Source organism: Palaemon carinicauda, chromosome 19 (assembly GCF_036898095.1).
Source record: "Palaemon carinicauda isolate YSFRI2023 chromosome 19, ASM3689809v2, whole genome shotgun sequence".
Lineage (NCBI taxonomy): Eukaryota > Metazoa > Arthropoda > Malacostraca > Decapoda > Palaemonidae > Palaemon > Palaemon carinicauda.
In genome coordinates, this window is record NC_090743.1 from 66,363,893 (window position 1) to 66,384,275 (window position 20,383).

Here is a 20,383-nt window from a genome sequence, read left to right on the forward strand (position 1 = left end):
GTTGGATGCTATAAGCCCAGGGGCTCCAACAGGCAAAATAACCGAGTGAGGAAAGGAATCAAGGAAGAATGAAATATTTTGAGAACAGTAACATTAAAATAAATATCTCCTGTATGAACTATAAAAACCTTAACAAAACAAGAGGAAGAGAAATAAGATAGAAAAGTGAACCCGAGTGTACCCTCAAGCAAGAAAACTCTAATCCAAGACAGTGGAAGACTATGGTACAGAGGCTATGGCATTACCCAAGACTAGAGAACAATGGTTTGATTTTGGAGTGTCCTTCTCTTAGAAGAGCTGCTTACCATAGTTAAAGAGTCCCTTCTACCCTTACCAAGAGGAAATTGGCCACTGAACAATTAGAGTGTAGTAACCCCTTGGGTGAAGAAGAATTGTTTAGTAATCTCAGTGTTGTCAGGTGTATGAGGACAGAGGAGAATCTGTAAAGAATAGTCCAGACTATCAGGTGTGTGTGTGTGTGTGTGTGTGTGTGTGTGTGTGTGTGTGTGTGTGTGTGTGTAGGCAAAGGGAAAATGAACCGTAATGTTTGAGGACAGAGGAGAATCTGTAAAGAATAGGCCAGACAATTCAGTGTGTGTGTGTGTAGGCAAAGGGAAAATTAACCGTAACCAAAGAAAAAGATCCAATGTAGTACTTCCTGGCCAGTCAAAGGACTCTATAGCTCTCTAGCGGTAGTATCTCAATGGGTAGCTGGTGCCCTAGCCAACATACTACCTACTATGCTTATTCTAAAGAGACTAAAGAGAGAGATTGGTGAAAAGCTGAGAGATGAATAAGACGGATTTAGAAAAGGTAGAAGTTGTACTGACCAAATATTCATATAGAGACATACTGTACAGCAATGCATAGAATATTGAAATCCAATCTTTATGGTTTTTGTGGACCCTTTGATAGTGTGAACCGGCCAATTTTGGGGTGAGTCTAATGTTATTATGTAGTTCCTTATAAATATGTATATTTAACTAAGTCTGTTCATGTGCATAGCAAGTGCAAAGTTATTGTTAGTGGAGACCCGTCAAATGAATTTCCAGTGAACAGTGAAGTACTCCAAGGGAATGTGTTTTCCCCCTATGTTGTTTATCCTCCTCGTGGATTTTGTACTGCATAGAACAGTTGGAGATGGTGGAGAAGGACTGGACTGGATTAGTAATACAAAACTAGCTGACCTAGAGTATGCTGATGACGCTGTCTTCATTAACAGGACACCACAGAATGTACAATGCTTGCTTACCAGAATGCATGAAATATCACAAGAAGTTGGGCTTAAGATAAATAGTAGAAAGACATATGATGAGGACAGAATATGCAATGGAATATGAAATATTGGAAAGAGAAAAGGTTAATGAGATCATTTAATTACTTAGGAACTATGATCTTAAATGTTTTTTTTTTGGGAATTGGAGTTTAGTTGAATATTGAAAAAAGCTAATTATACAATGGCAAGGCTAAGTAAAATTTTGATATTAAATCACATGAAATTACACATAAAATCAGACTATATATCAGTTTTTTTGGGATCAAGCCATGTCGTCCTGATGGAAGGTTCCTTTAGACAGCTTTCTAAGGGATATTTGGCTACAGCGATATTCCCAAAGAATTAACCATAGGTCTCCAGAATTCTAACTCCTGGCGAGAATATCCTTAAAATTTCTCTTAAGGATATCGCATAATATCAAGGGATGTATATCTTGATACGACACATGGCTATCTTCACCCCAAATAGCGTTTTCGTTTCGAAGGGGAAGAGTGGCGAAACTGAAGGGGAGCCGTTATCAAGGTTACCCTTCCTCCCGTACTATTACAAGGCTCCAAGATAGCGCTCATTTCTTCTTTGGTAGCGATTTCGCACGGTGGTTTTCCCTGTTATCTAACGTTCTTGAGAGGATTTATTATGCATTCTCCAGCTTCTACTGCCTCTGGAAAGTTGAGTATTTAATCTGTACAGTGTATAATTTTTAGCTCCTGCTTCACTGTGAAATTAGTTTAATTTAATGTGTTTTATGGAGCTTGGGCACTGTCGTTCGTCATGCATGAGTTATTCAATCAGCAGAACGACATTCCCGGTTTTAATAGCATTAATAAATTATAAAAGTTATTTAGGCACAATTATACTAGTGAAGATATGATTATGCATACAATTTTCCTCTTCCCCATATGTCGATCGTATACGTTAGAGTTTCGGCGATTTAGGTAACCAAGATCTCGCCCCGCGCTAGACTACCTAGCCTAGGCGCTCTAGTATACTTTCATACATTATACCCGTTTACCCTCGTGTATCGTTTTATCAATTCAACAGGAGATAGTATATTTCCTAGAATTATTTATATAACTCGATACTCGTCCCCTGTGGAGATTTGAGGGTAATCGCTACTTCCCTCTGAGTGCCGCCATAGGCGACAACCCTATCTTGGTCTCGCCATAGAGTAGTCACTCTGGCTTGACTAGGCTAGTGTTTTCCGTATCCCACCTTTGCCGGCGAGTATCCCGGCTTGGGTTTTTCGACAGAACCTTAGAGTATTCAGTCTTTATGCTGGCTGCTGAGCTGCAGGGAGATTAGTCACTCCCCTGCCGGCTTAGAGCTGCTGGCATAGGAGGCTTAGCCTCTCTAGGCTGCACTTGAAGTGGTAGTATAATGCCGCCAACTTCTCCCCTGCGGTCTAGAAGACAGGTCCTGTTCCGGCAGACCCTAGGCTGAAGAATAGATATTCTTTTGCTGCCTAAAATGGCGCCGATACTGAAACGAAGTTTCACCCTTGTTTGGAAGTGGCGGCAAGCCTGCCGCCTTCTCCTAACACTGTATACAGGACCCTTTCCCTGCCCCTCTCTGTCCTTTAGCGATGGCCTAGTTATCGCAATCCTGTGGCCGTCGTCCTACAATCTCCCCGCTTGCCGGGTAGATTGTAGCACCGGCCGGGCTCCTACATAGGCGGCTTAATAGCCGCTCTGACTTTCCCCTATGGATGCAAGGCTCCTGAAAAGTTTGTGCCGGCTATGTCGGCTGCCGGTGGGAGACCCCTTTGCCGTTGAGTGTTCTTCAGTCTTCCCTTGGACTGCCATCCACATCCCTGAAACCGGCAGTGACCGGCAATGGATCTTGTTGCTGGATGGAACCCTGAATGATTCATTCTCCCCTTCCCTTTGAACCCTCATTCTGGAGGAAGGCAGTAAGGTTATATACCTACACCCTTATTTGATGATGATGATAAAGATTGTCATGCCTATAGCATGACACGGGCTCTTGTCATTGGACAGCCCGTAAGAGAATTGGATCTGTAAGGAGGAGAACTCCAGAGGAGTAAAAATTTGTATTATAGAAAGGAAAGGTTGGGTTTTGAAAGAGTAAGAGGATTATTTGGGATGAAAGAGTCAGGAACAGGAAAAAGGAAGCAGGATGAGGGGTAAATGGATGATGAATGAGAGATGAAAAGGGATTTGACAAGACATGGAAAGGGGCGGAAAGTAACCCGAAAAAGGGGACTCCCTTTTAGGTCCACGAAAGAAAGGTTTTAGTTAAAGAAAAAGAATTGATAGCAGCAAGTCCCAGTAAGTAGGGGAGACTGGGAGAAGAGAGAAGGATTTTCAGTAAGAGAGAATAGGAGTAGGTTTAAGCAAAGAGACTTATCCCTGCTCTGTGTTGGATTTGGAAAGGGCACACATGATGAGGTTAAAAGGATAGGAGATAGGAAAAACAAGAGCTGTTTCCTTGTGAGGAACACGGCCAAGTAATAAATATTCTTCATTTAGGAATTGAGGATTAAGGATAGGGGTTATGTATGCTGCAGGCAGGGAAGGCTTATCCCTGCTCTGTAGCTGGAAACTGGAATTGTTGCAGGAGTTGCATGAAGGTGGAGGTCGAGGATAATGAAAGGACTTTGGTAAGGATCTGGAAGGTGATAGGTATGAGGTCTTGCAAGGTGAGAGACTCAATTTCTTGAGCCAAGGTTTGGGAAGGGAATGAGGATGAGGGTCGTTGCTGGTCCTTATGAGGAGCAGTTGTAGGTCGGTGCTGATCCTTATGAGCAACAGTTGCAGGCCGGTGCTGGTCCTTATTAGGAGCAGTTGCAGGTGCAGACACAGGAGCAGTAGCTGGCTGACGTGGTCTTCTCTGGCGCGGAGTTCTCTGGTCTTTCGGTGGTTGGATTGGAGCTGGTTTCTTTTGGTTTGGAGAGGATGTATTCTTCATAGCTGCTATCCTCTTGAGACGCTCTGGGCAGCGCTTATTCCAAGCATGGTGTGGCCTGGAACAATTAGGGCACTTAGATGTGGTGTGTCGTCCTTCTTTGTGGGCCTTAATGCACACTTCTGTGCAATGTCGCTGGCTGCAGACACTGCAGATGATGGGGCTTCTGCATTCTTCTTTATGATGTCCAAAGCTTTGGTATCTATAACATCGAAGGGGCTCAGGTGTGTATTCTTCAATAGGAAAGGTTCCCCAGACTCCTAAGTCCAGTTTGGAGGGGACTGGACCTATAAAGGTGGCAATAAGACGTCGAACTGGAACGTCATCTTTGCTTGTGCAGCGAACAGCACAGTCAATGTTGCTGCACGACGTTGCAATGGATATAGGCATCGACAAAGGATAGCTGGTGATGACTGCTTTCTTCCTGATAAAAGCAGGATCCAGCAGCGTTAAAATGGGGTCTTCCTGAAGGAATCTGGCTGTCTCAACGTCCTTGGGGTAGATGATAAGGTCACCTTTCCTGTTGGGTCTTGCAGTGAGTTGTATGCCTGGCTTGGCGGCCATGGCAGCAACAGAGGCATAGGAGAGCTCATGTTCCATTGGTGAAAGCTGAAACTTCGGCAGAGGCTTCTTTGGCTGTGTAGCTGGGATTTTATCTGATATGGCAGTGGCTTCTTGCAGGAGTGTTGTAAGGCAATTAGTGCAGTTGCAGTCCGTGGAATGGGCTCCCTGTTCGGTCTCCATGGCATTGGAGGACTCAGGCACGTAGGTTGAAGGGATGACTGTTACTGCAATTGACTGCTGAGAAGTTGAAGGGACAGACAAGGATGAGTCTGTGCTCTCAGTCCTTGGAGTCACAAGTGGCGATGGTAGGGCTGGTGCTAGAGCTGGTGAAGGGCTTTCAGGAGTCCTTCTTCTCTTGGGAGAGGGTGTAGTCCCTTCCTTGGCAGCTGTTTTCTTCTGTTTCAAGCCTTCTTTGAGGTTAATAAGCTTGGTAGATGCATTCTTGCACCCCTCACATCTGCATCTGATATGGTGATTATATACAGCTGGGTCGATTTCGAAGGTAGTATTGCTGACAATGGTGTCAAAAATCTTGTCACGTCACTGCAGGTATGCTCTACAACAGTCACAGTCACAGTCCAGACTGTTAAAAAAGTCCTCACAGTGTCTGCTGTCTTCAGGATAAAAATTCCATCCCCGTTTTCCCAGATGAAAAACGGGAGAGTGTCCAGGTGATGAACGTAGCCGATGTTCCTGTTGGTTATCCAGGCTATGAGAGTTGTCGACGATCCCGAGTCCGAAACCCTTATTTATTGTACACATATATTTAATAAGGCATACCTTCACTCCATGCTTTCTCTCTCTCTCTGTCGGCTAGTGCCACCAGGTACTAACCCAGCCGGCAACTAACCCAGCTGGCGGCATGCCGGTTGGACCCGTGCCGCCAGGTACTAACCCAGCCGGCAACATGGCGGCTGGACCGGTGCCGCCAGGTGCTAGTTTAGCCAGCAACATGCCGGCTGAACTACAGTATATGATTATACAGTAACCAGTATATTTGCAGTATAGTATATACTGCAGACAGAAAACTATAATATATATTATACAGTAGTTTATTTTCCAACATACCCTGTGTATCCTTTCACAGTCTATTGTTGAGACCAATTCTATATTGAAAATAAGAATTCCTTTAGTACACTGATAAGTAATTAGTTGATAACTTACCCCACAATAATAAATCTTTTAAGGTCAGTGTTACTATACACTAATTCTATCCCTAGAGGTTAGAACCCTTCCCTTGTGAGTTTGCCTTGATAAGGAAACTCCAATATTAATATTGGGGGGCGGTCACAGCAATTGAATGGACAGAAGGCACAAGTATGTGTCATTCCTATTTCCTCTCTAGCTTACTATCCTAAGCTATAATGGTTCAAATATTAATATTTTGCATAATCTGTTTATCATGTGTGATAAAGAACCGCATACTCATTTAATTTTCCTTTCTTTACAGGAGGAACCCCAAAAGAAGTGCAAGGTGATCTTCTGTAACCACAGGAGTAGGAACTTCGGTGGTCACAAAATGTGCAGGTCTCATGCCGCTTGCACCATTACTACCGAAACCCTGCGGTACTGGGACCCCCAGAACTACAACATCTGCTTGGCCATGGTGGCCGAAGGTTTTGAGGACCCCAAGTCAACGGAGTCGAAGGATGCAGCACAAGACAAGCTGCGCAAATGGGTACGAGGGTTCCAAGAGAGCTCTCCGGGACCGTACCTACCTAACGACAGGATGCGTAGCTCGCTGTTCCCGAAGGTGGGTAGTGAAGCTGTCGTGCCCCAAACACGACCCGGACCTCCCTACGTCCAGATTGCCATCGAGACAGATATCAGTGAGGCGTTGCAAGGTATGGACATCCACCAGGAGGAAAGGATGTCTGAAGTGTCTACGGACACTGAGAAGGATCTCTTTAAGGATGATCTCGAGGAGGAGTCTACTCTACCTCCTGAAGAAGAAGAAGAGGTCGAGTCGGAGTCCCTTACGTCTGTGCCGGCACTGGAGCCGACACCCTCTACATCTTCTGCTTCTACCCCTCCATAGGACAACATGATCCAGGCAGTTTTGGCTCATATTACGGCGCTAATGGAGAATATTCGCAAGCAAGGCGAAGCAAGGGAAGCGAGGCTTAAAAAAGAGCTCCCTGAAGCTCGAATCACCGCTTCCCGAGAGTCATTCAAGCGACCCAGAGTCCAAGACCTCCCACCTGCTCCGAGACGAGTCCATGGAGGTACGCGGAGTTTATGCCGATTACCAATGGCAAGCTCTACATCTCTGAGAAGATGGGAGCCGTCCCCTTACACGACATCCAGTTCTGGCCGAGCTTTAATGCTTACCCTGACTGCTTCATTCGACTGAAGTAGGAGCCAGCGTCAAAAGAGGAGATGGAACCGAAGGAGGTCATGGTTTTCGACCACGACAAGGCACAGGCTCTCTTGTCAAGCAGCCTGAAGAAGGCGGGCTACACGAACTCGAAAGTGTCTGCCTTGAGAAAGAAAAACCCTACCTTTCTTGCTCCTGCTTCAATAGCCTTCCCCTTTACGTCGAAGTCTTTTAAAGCTGTTGCCAAGGCAGTGGAGGCAGGCAAACCATGCCCTGAACTAGAGGAGTGTAGGCCTCTGTCATTAGCCCAGCCCATGGAAGACAAGGAATGGAAGGAAGTCCACCTAACCTTCTCAGTAGGGAAGTTGAATGCAAATATCGCGGGACGACAGTTCAGCGAAAATCTCCCGAAACTGTCAGACTTTCTCTTGCGCAGGGAGCAAGAGACGAAGGAGAGGCTTGCGGCATCCTTATCCCTAGAGAACTGCATAGAGATGTCTGCAGGCCTAAAAAGCACCCCAGACATGCTCATGGTCCTGGCCAAAATGCACATGGCCACCCCTGTGAAAGACCTGTACGCTTTTATGAAGGCTAAGAGAGCCTGTAGAGAGTTTCTGTTTGCTGCAGCAACAGTAAAACACGAATCCAGGAAGCTGATATCTTCCAACATCTGGGGTAAAGACCTCTTCCCAAATGAAGTGGTCAAGGAGGTAGTTGAGAAAGCCGCCACGGAGAACAGGAACCTTCTCTAGAAGTGGGGCATTTCATCTAAAAGGAAGTCTTCCCCGGATGCGGGTCCCAAACCTAAAAGGAAGACGAAGAAGCCTAGACAACCCTCTCGGCGTGCCCAACAACATCCTACAGTCACCATGACCGCGGTACCCCAAGTGATTGCTCAACCATAGACCACAATCCAAGTGGTGCCTCAGCAGCTGGTTGCCCAGTCACCAGCATTCAACCCTGAGTTTGAGAGGCAAACCACTACATTTCGTTTGAAAGGTAGAGGCTCCCAACGGGGCTCCTCAAGACACCCATCACGAGGTAGGGGAGGACGCGGTCAGGGAGGTAAACCCTCCGGACAATCAAAGCAATGAGATGCTTCAGGTAGGAGGGAGGCTCCAACACTTTCAGGATCGTTGGACCTTCGATCCTTGGGCCCACAGCCTAATCAAGAATGGACTAGGATGGAGATGGAGCAAGTTTCCACCATCATTTCTTCAATTCTTCCAACACTCCACCCCCTCATTGGAAGAATATACCTTAGAAATCTTTAGCAAACAGGTTAAAAGGAGAGCAAAGTCCATCAAATTCCAGGGAAGGCTGTTTTGTGTTCCCAAGAAGGACTCAGACAAACTCAGAGTCATTCTGGACTTGTCACCATTCAACAAGTTCATCGAGAGCAGTAAGTTGAGGATGTTAACCCCTCAGCACATAAGGACCCTGTTACCAAAAGGGGCATACACATTCTCAATAGACCTGGCAGATGCTTACTGGCATCTCCCAGTCAGCCGCCTCTCTCCTACCTAGGATTCAAGCTACAGAAGAAAAAGTATGTCTTTAGAGCTATGCCCTTCGAACTAAACATAGCCCCAAGGATCTTCACGAAACTCGCAGATGCAGTCGTTCAACAACTATGCTAGAAGGTGTTCAGGTAGCAGCGTACCTGGACAACTGGCTGGTGTGGGGAGCATCCAGGACGGCTTGTGTGCAAGCATCTAAGAAAGTGATTCAGTTCCTGGACATTCTGGAATTCAAGATCAACTTCAAGAAGTCTCGACTCTCACGAGCTCAGGAGTTTCAATGGCTGAGAATCCATCGGAACTTGAAGTCCCACCACCTCTCCATTCCCCCAGGGAAGAGGAGAGAGATTACAGGGCCTGTCAAGAGACTACTGAAATACGACAGGATCTCAAGACACCAACAGGAAAGAGTACTGGGCTCTCTCCAGTTTGCAGCAGTAACAGACCTAGTGCTAAGAGCACAGCTGAAAGATGCGTCAGGAGTCTGGAGAAGATACGCATCAAACGCTCGAAGAGATCTACAAAGACCGATACGGACTTTACTGCGATCACTTCTCAAGCCGTGGTTGAAGGTCAAGAGCCTAACGAGGACCGTGCCCTTGCAACCACCTCCACCATCGGTGACCATCCACATGGATCCCTCGACGGAAGGATGGGGAGGTCACTCCCACCAAAGGAAAGCCCAAGGGACCTGGTCATCCCTGTTCAAGACCTTTCACATCAATATTTTAGAGGCCATGGCAGTCCTCTTGTCATTGAAAAAACTTTCCCCTCGCAGATCAGCCCACATCAGGCTGGTCTTGGACAGCGAAGTGATAGTGAGATGTCTGAACCGACAAGGCTCGAGATCGCCCCACATCAACCATGTGATGTTAGCCATCTTTCGTTTATCGAAAAAGAAGAGATGGCACTTATCAGCAGTTCACCTACAAGGGTTCCGCAATGTGACGGCGGACGCTATATCCAGGCTAAAGCCGATAGAGTCAGAATGGTCCCTAGACACAGACTCATTCTCCTTCATCTTGGAACAAGTCCCAGAACTGCAGATCGACCTCTTTGTGATGAGCGACAACAAGAAACTACCTTGATATGTAGCCCCATACGAGGACCCTCTGGCAGAGGCGATGGCTGTCATGTCCCTCGACTGGAACGAATGGACCCAGATTTACCCGTTCCCTCCAACCAATCTCCTACTGAAGGTTATCAACAAGCTGGGATCCTTCAAGGGAACAGCAGCTCTAATAGCCCCCAAGTGGCCCAAGAGCAACTGGTTCCCAATTGGTTCAGAAGTCGACTGTCTTGGCTTCATCACAGAGAACCCAAAACCTTCATCTCATGATTTTCTCACCTTAGCGGGTAAGAAAAGATTTGGGATCTCAAAAGGCAGTATAGACTTCCTAGAAGAATACAAGTCAAAGTCAACTAGAAGACAATACGAATCGTCTTGGAAAAAGTGGGTTGCTTTTGTCAAAGCAAAAAAGCCAAAAGAAGTCTCAATAGACTTCTGCGTGTCCTTCTTCATCCACCTTCATGAACAAGGCCTAGCTGCCAACACGATAACTACGTGTAAGTCAGCCTTGACTGGACCTCTTCTATAAGCCTTCCAAGTGGACCTGACGAACGAAAATCTTTAACAAGATCCTGAAAGCATGACCTAGACTTAGACCTGCAGCACCTCCAAAGCCCATTTCATGGTGCCTAAACCTTGAACAATGAAAATTGTTCTCTTAAGGATCTTACCCAAAAAGTTATTTTCCTGTTCGCTATAGCCTCAAGGGCTAGAATTAGTGATATAGTGGCCCTATCAAGAGATGAGGGCCATATTCAGTTCACAGAAGCGGGAGAACTGAATCTCTTTCCCGATCCTACCTTTCTCGCCAAGAACGAGCTACCCACTAAGAGATGGGGTCCCTGGAGAATCTGCCTTCTGAAGGAAGAAGTCTCTCTGTGTCCAGTAGAATGTTTAAAGGTCTATCTTCGAAGAACTTCAGACTTCAGGGGAGGACAGCTCTTCAAAGGAGAAACCTCGGGATCAAACTTATCCTTAAAACAACTGAGGGCGAAGCTCACCTACTTCATTCGCAGAGCGGATACTGACAGTACATCCGCAGGTCATGATCCAAGAAAAATTGCTTCCTCACTTAATTTTTTTCAGTATATGGACTTCGAGTGTCTTCGCTCATATACTGGATGGAAGTCATCCAGAGTGTTTTACAAACATTACGTGAAGCAAGTGCACGAACTTAAGCATTACATGGTGGCGGCAGGTAGTGTAATAAAACCTGTCGTCTAGTGCTGCGATGAACAGTGAATTGATTGGGACTATTAATTTCGGTGAAAAGGTGTTGACACTTCCAGTGCAATATCTTTTATATGGGTGTCACCATGGTGACACTAGGACTGTTCAAATTTTCAGGTGTAGAATTATACAGATAACACTTGTGCCGTGTGTACATTGTACGCAGTGTTAATAGTATCCAACATTTACAGAAAATTATATTGATAAATTTTTCAAATTTTCAATTTTATAGTGGCATTAATCTTTTCTTCCCTTTCAGGTAGAAAAACTTTATCTGTACATGTATGTATAATTCCATTCTACATTTACACTTGTTATCCAATTTACTCATTTAGCCTAAATAAATGATTAAAAGAGTGTTATTGCATCTTATTTCACCTTGCAAATAGCACAATAAATGTAGCCAGAGTTCTTTACTTAATTTCCTAAGTAAACCGTATATTATTGGAGCAAATGAAACAAATAGTTCTGGTTGATACTAATATTTGTGCCTACAATATATACAAACATGAGACTCTTTTTTTTTTTTTTTTCACTGTCTAGCACGACACTTCCCTGCAGGGGGCAGGAAGCCCTAACATGTTCCATGATTAGTGGTAATGACGTATAACGGTACCGTCATATTTCTCAATAGTCTGGATGACTATATAAAAATTGTCCCAATGTTAAGGCACTTATACAAATCCACAGATACAGTGCTTTCAAATAATTCTCTGGTAAATTTCCATCATAATGACATGGCTTAAGCCCAAAAAACGGATTTTGAAGCGAAGCGAAAAATCTATTTTTTGGTGAGATGGCCATGTCGTCCTGATGGACCCGCCCCCCTTTCCCATAGAAAAGGCTTAGATAAGATCGCTCCCGAAACTACTGTATCTGTAGCACCATGATTAATGCTACAAGGAATGAGCGCCATCTTGGAGCCTTGTAATAGTATGGGAGGAAGGGTAACCTTGATAATGGCTCCCCTTCAGTTTCGCCACTCTTCCCTTTCGAAAAGAAAATGCTATACGGGGTGAAGATTGCCATATGTCGTATCAAGATATAAGTCCCCTGATATTATGCGATATCCTTAAGAGAAATTTTAAGGATATTCATGCCAGGAGTTAGAATTCTGGAGACCTATGGTCAATTCCCTGGGAATATCACTGTAGCCAAATATCCCTTAGAAAGCTGCCTAAAGGAACCTTCCATCAGGACGACATGGCCATCTCACCCAAAACTAGATTTTTCGCTTCGCTTCACAGTGAGATCTGTGTTACTGGGTGAATGTGAGTCATGGCACGACAATGAAACAATCTCCAACAGATGTAGTAGAGTTGAGAACAAAGTTCTTAGAAGAGTATTGGGAGTTAAATGTCACTATATTGTAGCAATTAATTGATAAATGATGGGAGTCAGGGAATTAGACGTCTTTTGCATCGTAAAGAGGATTTATTGTCTAAATTAATTCTCACAGAAACATAAGCAGAAATCTTCTTCAAAGAGAATGAATGAAATGGAACTCTAAATCTCTCTAATTATATGACAGTGGAAATATAAGTCTTTCGCTGACTTTTGAATTACTGGAACAGTTCACGTAAAATGTTCATAATTTGGAGATAACAATAAATCACTTTTAAATTAGAGACACACTCGGAGAAAACTTACTAAGAGGGGAAACGGTTAAAGTACTTCATAAAGGCTTATAAAATTGGGCGTCTTGTTGTCATTTGACGCATGCCATTGCTGAGATATACCTACCATAGCGGGTGGGCCTACTAAGGGCTGTCCACTCATGACTTGAGCTTGACCTGAACCCGGATTCTACTAACTACTCTTGGCTTCCCAGCTGTTCTTATGGTGTGCACATTGCTGGGGGGTGGGTGGGTAAGAGGGCTTGTCTTTGCCTCTGGGTAACGGTAGCAAGTGATGCAACCGTTTCCAGCTGGTTCTCGTTTCCTTTACATTTTAACCCCCCGGTGTGCCTGTTGACATGGAAACAGATTCAGTACACGTGTGCTTTGGTCAGTAGATATCTAACAAAGAGAAAATCGGTTCAAACTGATTCCCACATTACCCAGGAATCGTGGAGATGAGGTTATAGGTCGGCAACTGCCGCCCTACTTCCTTCGACTTAAACTAACCCAGATAACGGCTATCAATAATTTGTCTAAACTCTAGTTAATGTGAAGAATTTTTCTTCCCTTTTCTTCTTCCTTTTCTAATTTAGGCTCTCTCCTAATACTGTAGCTACCCCTTAAACGTTCTCTCCTACTTTAAATTTTCTTCGCCGAAACATCAGGAGAGCTATTCTAAATCGACTAAACTTGTTGACAATAGCGTACGCTATGCTCGTGACGTCACAGCATAGATACGCACAGCAAAAGCCTTACCCCGCCATATGATAGTTCTTTCCTCAAAGTATGTGTCGAGATAAAATATTAAACTGGTTTTGAATATAATTTTAATACTGCTGACTTGAATGCAGCTTATATTTCTCAGTACCAATTAAGGCTTGTTAATTATAAGATGTATACCCATTGCACCATCCCATTGCTACTTTCTTATTTTAGTTATTAATTTTTAGCAAGCCAGAATAGGTAGGATTATTGTATATGTATATTTCCTTTGAGCAGCAAGATTTCTCTAAGAATTTTGTGCAAAATCCTGCCTCCTATGCACTCCTTAAAACAATATATTGCCCTCTCCTACAGTCCCGATATGACACCTCCACTGGGTTACCCTGCGCCCAACGACCGTCACCTGTTTTCATAGGTGAAGCCAGGTGAACCCTCACGACCCTAGCGTTGGCCCATTCGTGCAGGAGAAGTAGTGACCGGCTGACCTACCTGGTTAGTGAATCTGTGCACCTCTGGCTCAACCACAGCCCCCTCCCAAAACTCGACTCACACAGGAATCTGCTGGCTGAAGATAGGGAAGGACACAAGCCCGGGAGTCCCTATCTATCACAAGCAAGGATTCCAGAGGTGAGCCAGTCAAAGGTGCATTGTGCAAACTGTGCAACTATTTGGCCAACTGCCATTTGAGAAAAAGGACTGTCTTCTAAGGAGTGCAGGTACCAACACATGGCCACTTAGTTTTTCCCCCATATTTAGCATAGACTAATTTTTACTTAATTTAGGTCTAACTGGCTGTTACATATTTCGGGTTGTGTACGGTGGGATTGTGTGTACTGTTTTTACTTTTTTTGCTTTCGAGGCTACCACAGTCTCTGGGTCACATGGGCCGGGTGGCCGACCCCATTTCAATCATTAACCATTGTCTAATCAACCATATTCTTAATTATTTTCCATTTCTTTTTATTACATTTTGTGTTTATTAAGATGTCCTTTTTTAAATGTAAATTTGTGTAATAAGGCAAGATTAGGTTAATTACACCACGTCGTATTTTTACTCCTTCATTAATGGATTATGTCATTAAGAATATTCAATCTCGGGACAGTATACCGGATATTTTGAAAGGAGTAAGTAACTTAAATTAAGTGTGTTAGCGAGTGACTTAGTATTGAATCTATCTGCTTCGAAGGTAAAGATTCACATCTTTAACTTTTACTTTATACTACACGCTCCCACCCATTGCCATTGTCTCAATAATTACTTAACGTAAGATTCCTGTCCAGCATCTCACATGGGTCCCTGGGACGGACCCGAAACAGAGCCTAAGAGTGTAGATGACATTAGAATTAACAAAGTTAGAGTAGGCCAACAAATTACCTTTATTCCACGTGTGAAGTTTTCAGGTCTCTAGACAGACTACAATTTCCTTTTTGCATTTAAGAGTGGTGGTTAGAGAACTAAGTCTTCAAAGTTATTAAAAGGGTGTTTGTGCCTTGAACGATAGTGCTCCTTTTCCTCCCGTAGGGAGACTTTCCTGGAACAACAAATTCCCACTCAACAATTAAATAAAAATATTTCTCGACAGTTAATATTTTCATTTTAATCCCCTTATATTGTGATATAAATGGCAGGAATGGATTCAAAATTGAACTATAAGAGAGATTACTCGAGTACCATATGTAGATGAGATCATTGTAAGGGGTAAGTAGATGGAGATTGTTTGGACATGCTCTTCGCACTCCCCAATATATATTTACCAAACGTTTAACGGGGCTCCACAAGGCACTAGAAGAATTGGAAGACCAAGGCTTACATGGCTGAGGGCTATGAAGAATGGAGTAGGAGGTGATGAATGGAGAAGTATTGAATTAAATTCTCAAGATAGAGACAAGTGGCAAAATCTAACCGAGGCTCTTTGTGTTAATAGGCGTAGGAGGAGATGATGATGATGATGATGATGATGATGGTGATTTGTATAAAAGATATCCAAAACACTTATGCATTTCAAAAGCTTCCGGTACAGAAAAAAGGAAAATGCTGAAAATATACCTAAAGCCAATAGCTTGGGTTGGGAAAACCTAAGTGCCACATTTATTTTATGTATAATCTACATAAAATATATTCAAAACATTTGTTTTCAAATCATCAATAGCAAATATTTCTGGTATTGAAAATAATGCCGCAGAACAGGTTACCTAAAACAAATAAATTCGGATGGAAAAGGGTAAGGAACACATTTATTGTACGCAGAATTTATGTAAAACATTTTACGCCTTTTCAAATCACCAAACGCAAATATTTCCGGTATTTAAAAAATGAGGAAAATCTAATAGATATATTTAATTTTTCTATACAAATGGTGTTGGGAATAACACTAAGAGATAGTAAAAGAGCAACATAGATACGAGATTATCATTATTATCATTACTTGCTAGGCTACAACCCTAGTTGGAAAAGCTATATGCTATAAGTCAAGGAGCTCCAACAGGCAAAATAGCCCAGTGTGGAAAGGAAACAAGGAAAAATTAAATATCTTAAGAACAGTAACAACATTAAAATAAATATCTCCTATACAAACTTTAAAAACTTTAACAAAACAAAAGGAAGAGAAATAAGATAGATTAGTGAGCCCGAGTGTACCCTCGAGCAAGAAAACTCTAATCCAAGACAGTGGAAGACCATGGTACAAGGGCTATGGCATTACCCAAGACTAGAGAACAATGGTTTGATTTTGGATTGTCCATCTCCTAGAAGAGCTGCTTACCATTAGCTAAAGTCTTTTCTACCCTTTCCAAGAGGAAAGTGGCCACTGAAAAATGATTCTGCGTTTACCCTTTGGGAGAAGAATTGTTTGGTAATCTCAGTGTTGTCAGGTGTATGAGGACAGAGGAGAATCTGTAAAGAATAGGCCGGACCATTCGGTGAATGTGTACGCGAAGGGAAAATGGACCGTATCCAGAGAGAAGGATCCAATGTAGTACTGTCTGGCCAGTCAAAGGACCCCATAACTCTCTAGCGGTAGTATCTCAACGGGTGGCTAGTGCCCTGGCCAAATTTCCAACTAAAGTAGAGAATACTCTAACAACATGTAAGAAAGAGGAATGGACATGGTTATGACATACAATAAGAATGATAAATATTAGATGAACATTAAGAATAACAGAATATGTCACTAGAGATCGCAAAAGAAGCAGGGGAAGGAAGAGAAGACGACCGATTGACGAACTAAGAAAATTTGCGGGTGTGGACTGGCATAGAGAGACCGTAAAAAATGCGAGTGGAAAATCCTGTCTGAGGTCCTGGAGACTTGAGTGGTCAAGGCACTGCTGATGAGGATATTGTCGGGGTTTGGAGCCAAAAGTGGCAGCCATAGAAAAGAAATGTCAGCCAGAACTCATAAAAAGATGAAGCATGGGGAACCATGAATAAGCAAAAGAGCTCAGGCAAAAAACAAAAGAGGGAAATATTTGGATTTTTTTAAAGAGGTGGGGGGGGGGGGGAGTATAAATCTAGAAATCTTTTCTAATATCGTCGAATTAATTGTTTGTTCGAAATTAATAAAAAAAATATTGGTAGTTAATTTCCTCATATAATGATACTGAAAATGGATATCCCGTTTGTAAAGGATTCTACTTTAAAGTTTGCTCATGTACAAGAGAAGAATAATCTATAGACTATCCATGTAAATAGGACCAGGGAAGGCCAGTCAATGGCTACTAATGACTCAGCGGGTAGACCTATAAGCTCTCTCAAGCAGCCCATCCTTAGCTAACAGGGATGGTGAGGTTGCAGACACTACTAGAAACTATCGAGCTTAAGCGGGGCTTGAACGTTCATCTAAAGGGTTTCCAGGCAGTGACGTTTCCAAGATGGAAGATGAGAAAGCATGAAGGAGTAAGTGGAAATTTGAGAATGAAGGAAGATAAAGAAAAAGGATATGGATGAAAGGAGGAAGACAAAAAAAAAAAAAAAAAAAAAAAACCTTCCTCTTGTAAGAGGCAATGATTGTTAGGTCTAGTGTTGCTTTTATTAGGTCTTATCACCATCAACAAGATTATTACGACAATGGAAAGGATACGTCCATTTATTGTTATTATTATTATTATTATCATTATAATAATAATAATAATAATAATAATAATAATAATAATAATCTTATCATATTATTCTTAATATTTTTCAAACTTATGCACAATAAAAATAGAATTTTGCTGTTATCTGCAGGAAGTAAAGTAATGCCACTTCCTAACTAACTAACTAACTAACTAATAATAATAATAATAATAATAATATGATCGTTGCCTCAGTAGCATTGATTTTTTGTATCTTCTCGATAGATTTGATAATTTACTTTTTAACAGTACTGCATTCGTCAGCAACAGGGTAACTAATAATGCTGAAAAGAATATCATTAAATATACCGAGAGGATACAATAAAAAATCAATACTGCTGAGGCAATGATCATAATCAATTAGACATGTCTAAAAGAGGATCTGCTACCCAACTAATAATAATCTCATTATCATTACTTGATTGTCGTTTGCATGTCTAATTTTCAAACTTATTCACAATAAAATTTACCGTTCGTTCTTGATACTTTTCAGATAATTTTGACAAAAAATTATGACGATGATGAGAGAGAGAGAGAGAGAGAGAGAGAGAGAGAGAGAGAGAGAGAGAGAGAGAGAGAGAGAGAGAGAGAGAAATCTAAAGCAGGTAGAAGATTTCATAGCAGTGGTAGGTAGTGTGGGACAAAACATTAGGGCTGCAATATTTGAAAGAGTCCAAGACCATCTGGTAGATCGGGCAATCTACGACACAAAATAATATATAAAATGAGAATCCTAATGGTACCATATCCAAGCAAGTGATGGTGTATAGAATTGAAATTACATTATTATTATTATTATTATTATTATTATTATTATTATTATTATTATTATTATTATTATTATTAGCGAAGGTACAACACTAGCTGGAAAAGCAGGATGCTACAAGCCCAAGGGCCCCAACAGGGAAAAATAGCCTAGTGAGAAAAGGAACTAGGGAAATGAATAAACTATTTGAGAAGAAATGAATAAAGAATATAAAATATACAGTATTTAGATCAGTAACAACGTTAAAAAGATGTCACATACAGTATAAACTATGAAGAGATACTTATGTCAGCCTGTTGGCAAGATTGAACTTATTAAAAGCTATAGCGAAATGATATTATAGAAGTGTTATATAATACAATTCTAAATACTTGAAAAAACATGAAGGTAAGAGTTGCTTACCTGGATAGAATTGAATAAAACATCTTTCACAATTGTAAATCGCGACTATGTATTACTATACTCTTTTGTGTATCGAATAAGAAGACTCCTTTTTGAATTCGAGAAACGCCACTACAGAGGTTTAATTACTGGATGCTTCAATATAGAAAGTGCGGGCAATGGTTGAGTGAGGAACGCTCAAATGTTTTAATATGAAAGTCACACAAACTCATTTGAAATACGTATCTTTTCGTCAAACTTCTCATCAAATAATTTTTGTCTTGCCTTTATACGTCCGCCTAACCATCTCGTCATTTACATCTTTTGCTACGAAAAAATAAGTATAGCAACTACACAGTAAGAATCTTAATTGTAAACAAAGTTTCCCTCAAGAGCACAACACTCAAGAAGAAGAAGAAGGCAGGTGAACGAGACTCCCCTAAGTTGCCATATACACACACCTAGACCAGCACGACTTTCTATCTCTTCTCTGGGCCCAAGGAAATAGAGATAGCAGTACCATCAGAGCTTGGGGGGTCCAGAATAATTTGCTTGCTCTATCTCAACCCCCTCACTCACTTTCGCCCGTGAAAGATATTTCTCTCTCTCCAATCGGAACAGCGTCCCATAACATCGGTTGCTGCTGCTGCTGCTGCTTTGAACCTCTTCTTGTCAGAGGAGAAAGAAAGAAAGGGCGAGGAGAGGGAGAGTGAGAGAAGGGGAAAGAGAGAAAGAGAAAAGAGGAATAGGGTCCAGCTGAATGCGAGTGGCGAGACAGACGTGAACAGCCTTTGCCTTTGGATGTTTTCGCAGCTTACAACGCTATTGAGCTGAGCTCTCACTCTCAGCTCAGTGGCAGGCAGGCAGTGAGGGGCCCGCTCGCGTCCACATTCTCAGGGGTTCATTCATGGTTAACAAATATTTTTAGACATCTTTTTTATCACCCTTGCTTAGGGTGTTGCGATTTTAATAATTCTCTTAATCTATACAAAATCACGGAGATTTTTATTTATTTTTTTTTTTTCAAATGGATTTTCATTTTAGAGAATAAATGTGAGTTTTGTAATTGCTTCTTACGCGAGAAAATTTAGGCTGGGGATACCAGAAAGTAAAAATTTCAGAGTGCAATTGATAATTAGTTCTCAAATACTAAATCTACATCTAATAGATTAAGTTTTTAAGTTTTTCTGTTGTGCCACATATGTTTTATCCCTTCCATCAATTGAATAACTATTACAAATAAATATTATATTCGTAAATATATGATACTTAACGTTAGAGATTTGTTTTACATTCTTAAATATTGTTGTTGGAATATGAACGAAGAATTTAACCTTATACATTTATATAATCTCACGCAAAATTTTATATATCATTTTCTTTTTTCTGGGAGAATAGATAGGCCTATACTGAATGGGTTTCTTATTAAAATAACTTGAAAAAAAATGATACCACAAGTGTTTTAGCATTTAATGCAAATTACTTAAGGGAGTAACTATGGCTGAAATACATACAAATATCCCTTCAGAGAGAGAGAGAGAGAGAAAGAGAGAGAGAGAGAGAGAGAGAGAGAGAGAGAGAGAGATTCCGTAACACATACAATATTATTTGAAAGCAAAATCAAAAATTTCCACAGACACGGTAAAAATTGACGAAAGGGATGAGGACACCTCTGGGTCGTTTCAAATAAAAGGCAATGGACACGCATCTACGTTCCACCCGCTCCAGTCTCCAATAAAATGATGAAAGTGCGATATCAAAACGAACCGCAGCTGCAAATGAACAAGCTCTCGTTCATCGGCGCAGAAAAATGAACTTCATATTCAACTAAATGCTTTATGTTTCGTTTTCTGATGTCAGAAACATCAAGAATATGGCAGGGT